General features: G+C 37.5%; 1 long non-coding RNA gene across 1 annotated transcript; it reads right to left on the reverse strand.

The window, feature by feature from the left end:
- Nucleotides 1–532: 532 nt before the first annotated feature.
- LOC141368764 (uncharacterized) lies at nucleotides 533–3,025 on the reverse strand. Its single transcript, XR_012372011.1, has 3 exons — nucleotides 2,828–3,025; nucleotides 869–940; nucleotides 533–773 (listed from the first exon to the last, which is right to left on the reverse strand). It is a non-coding gene; the product is annotated as an uncharacterized lncRNA (long non-coding RNA).
- Nucleotides 3,026–4,155: the final 1,130 nt, after the last annotated feature.

Consider the following 4,155-nt stretch of genomic DNA (forward strand, 5'->3'; position numbering starts at 1 on the left):
TTCTCTCTCGTCCACATATACTCTGCAGTATTTAAGCAGCCTCTCGGTGATAAATCTTAGAGCTACACTGAAGTAGGCATTTTGATAAATGCAAGTTATCTTTGTGTGCTAAAAAGGCACATAAGTTCATGTAGATGGCAATACACATTCTATTTTTTTGCCAAATAAATGTAAAGCATGTTGAAATCATCAATGTCTTCCCTCTTGCTGTATAAAAATCTCACCTGGCTTTCCTCAGAGATGGTCCCAATAATGTGCTAAGTCAAATTCAGTTTGTGCATGATTACATGATATAACTTTTTTAATACTGCATTCTAAATTATGGATAATTAATACATTAATAAGATAATATATTTCTGGAGTGTTAAAAAATTAAAAGAAAAAAATTAACAACAAGAACCGTACAGAACCGAGAACCGTGACCATAAAACCGTGATACGAACCGAACTGAGGGTTTTGTGAACCGTGCCGCCCCTACTTTGTATGTAATTTACTTGCGCAAATCTTTGAATTTGCGTTTGGTGTGTACGCCCCTATAAGACTCGCTATAAAAAAAAGAGAATGGTCATTTATGTTTTATAAGCATTTGCTTGCTACTATATGTTTGCAGGCTTATTTAAATGTAGCTTACTCAGGTTTCACCATTGGTTTCCAGCAGATGGGATGCAAGGAGTCTCACAAGTAGCCTCCTCTGCTTGTTGGTAATTGCTTGCACTTTAACGGTTTAATACGGATTTCCTCTCAGGGGTGCTTTCCAAAATCTGACAAACTGCCTATAAAAACAGAACAATCATCAATGTCTTTTTAGGTCCATTAGAACTGAAATTTTATTCAGTTAATATCCAATACAAATAAAGTCGATACTTACACAGGCTGAAAAAAGTTCCACTGTCATGGTGATATGATCTGTTGGGGTAAATTCAGTGGATTCTACTGAACTCTGTTGGTGGATTGAACAAAAATCAAGAAAGAATATTTAAAGCGACACTCCACTTTTTTTGAAAATATGCTAATTTCCCAGCTCCCCTGGAGTTAAACATTCGATTCTTAATGTTTTGGAATTCAGCAGCCGGTCTCCGGCGCTACCACTTTTAGCATAGCTTAGCATAATCCATTGAATAGGATAGGAACTATACTCTCATACTGGCGTAATAATCAAGGACTTGATATTACGCAATGATATTACACAGCAGCCGAAAATAGTCCCTATAGTATCTTTCAATAGCAGGGGACTATTTTCGGGCACTGCGTTATATCATTGCAAACATGCAGCCATGTTACGGCAGCAAATTCTTTGAATATTACTCCAGAATGAGAGTATAGTTCCTAGCCATCTGCCTAGAAAATAGCAACTTTAAATTTTCCGTCAGTCTTAGTACACGATTTAACTAGAGAAGAGTCAAGTATTTAAATAGGAAAAATATTGAAACTCTGCTTATTTTTATTTTTGAGCGCGATGCTAAATGGTTTAATCAGATTCAATGAATTGTGCCAAGTTATGCTAAAAGTGGTAGCGCCAGACTCGGAGATCGGCTGAATCGATTTCAAAACGGTAAGAATCAAATCTTTAAAGCATCATGAAACACTAAAAAACACTTTTTTAGATGTTTAAAGAGTTAGTTGTGTTGCACATCATAGAAGACAATGTTAGTATCTGTTAATTTTGAACATTAGGTCAAAACTAGTTAATTTTTAGCTTTTTTTGTGATATTTTTGTCTTCCGGGTTTAAACTCCATATTGCATAAACGTCACAGGCTGTAGTAGTGGGCTCAGGATCACACATGGATACAGTTCTGTATAGTAAAGTAAATGTGACTGCGCCATTACGCACACTCTGTAAATACGTTGGATGATTTTCCCAGCGATGCTGTCAGGGCTAGACTCACCATCAACTGAATTTGCTCAGGAAAGCTATGGGAGGCAGGTTGACTTTGATATGTCCTGAGGACTTTTCCTTATCTTCAAACACGCTCTTATTTCAACTATAACAGTTTTACTTGACCTTTGTTTAAATAAAATATTATATTCAGTTTAATTATTTTTGTAATAGGCCTACTGCTATTCCTAGTTAATCTTAATATTTGTTACACTATATCAGTTGCCCTGCCCACTCATCACCTTTCTTCTCACAGCGTCCACGCCCATTTAGGTTGAATTTTTGGTTGAAGTGGAGTGTCCCTTTAAAATCACATACTTCAGCGTGCAGTCGGTGTAACTCTACTTTGTGGTTTGATTGTCGGCCAAAATGGCGAATTGCAACGGGGGCAAATAATATCAGTGTTATGATTGGTCAGGCACCTGTCAATCAAACTCCCCTAATACTTTCCACACACAACTCACTATTATTGAGTCTAGTTTCCCGCCCGATTTAAAATAAGTAGCTATACTTGTGGATTTAATACGAAACGTGTTTTCGCCTTGTAACTAAATACAAAACAAATCTATTGTGAACATGAACGTCAGTGTATATTTCTGACTGTTAATTTACCTCAGGATTTAACGTGTGACGGCAAGGGGTAATTTACAGCGCTCCGTCTAGATTTAATATGAAACACGAATCCCCCTTTCGAATTTTTAATTATTCATAGATGAATACGATTTTAGTGATTAATTTACAACGTATAACTTACTGAATATTTCAAAAGAATGCAGATATAGCTCGACTACGACTAAACGATGAGGCATGTTTCTCATAACAACTGTTGGCACAGAATAAAAAACATTAACCCCACTCCCCCACATCAAAGCATGTATTCTGAACAATGAAATATGCTTTGTCCTACGACAACTTCTTACAAAAATAAGTAAAAATTCACATTAACTCACCATGAAATACCGCCTGGTCCGAGTAGCGTGATCCAGTCAGAAGCGAAGAATCCAGAAAGTGCGGCAATTAATAAACCAATTGCTGGGTCAAAATAACCCAACCAGGTGTTTGTTTTTCAAAATGATCCTGGCTTTGACAGAAACAGAAGACACTGTCATTAAACGTGCCCCCATCGTTTCCTCTGACAACTATAAGATGTGTCAACATACTTTCCGCACACAACTGTAGTGAATATTATGTTTACCTCCGGACCGGAATTACAAGTGTGCTAACGGGATGGTTTCGTTTCAGCAACAACATACATAGGCCGTTTCTCAATCCGAAGGTTGCAGCCTGCGGAGGTCGCATATGCAGGCTGTATACGTCATCAAGCCTTGTTTATTTAAGTTAACTGAGCATTACGTTCGCAAGTCATAAGCATATTACAACAGTTTACAGTTAATAATAGTCAACTTTATAATAAGACAGTCATAATGACGTATGCAGCTTACAAATACGACTCCAAACACTAACAAATGCGGCCTCCGAAGGCTGCAGGCAGAAACGGCCATAAACAGGCTTTGTGATCCGAACTACTTTTAAACTTCCGGTAGACTTCGCATATAATTATTGACAAAATAGTCAACTGAGAGTAGATTATGTCTGATAACAAGCAATTTATATAAAAATAAATTACCTTAGTTCACACCACATAGCTAAGCGCACTACTACGCTGAAATTGTGTTACTGTGACAACGCAACTTACGATCCTCGTTCTGGATTAAATATGAAACGCACTTTATCAAACATAGCCTACATACAATAACGTTACCCCCATATCTGTGGAAAAGCGAATGAAAATAACAATGAGCTTGCCCCTACCACAACTACAACATTTATAATATAAAAATTGACATGAACTTACCATAAAATACTGCCCGCTTTGAGTGGCGTGCACCTCGCTTCAGAGGAAATGAAGTCCTCCAGAAAGTTCGACAAAAAATTGCAGAACTTGCATCCTTACAGTAACGTAACTTAATTCGGACTTGGCAAGGAACAAATAATAGATTTATGAGACCCGAAATGAAATAAATCCGCCGTTCTAAACACTACAGAGACATTACAGCCAGCGGTGATTTCCAGAATGACGTGCCGAGGTGAGGCTGTGTTGGGCGGGTACATCAGCGCAGAGCGCCCAGTGATTGCCTGAATCTCGAAGCTTCGACATCGTTGGAGCACATTTTTAAATATACGCTATCTTCAAAAACCGATCGAAGTTTTGAACTTTACACACATACATTGTCGCCTAAAAAACTCTTAAAACTACATTTGGTAATATTTAAATGAT

The sequence above is a fragment of the Misgurnus anguillicaudatus genome, chromosome 11, assembly GCF_027580225.2.
Source record: "Misgurnus anguillicaudatus chromosome 11, ASM2758022v2, whole genome shotgun sequence".
NCBI lineage: Eukaryota > Metazoa > Chordata > Actinopteri > Cypriniformes > Cobitidae > Misgurnus > Misgurnus anguillicaudatus.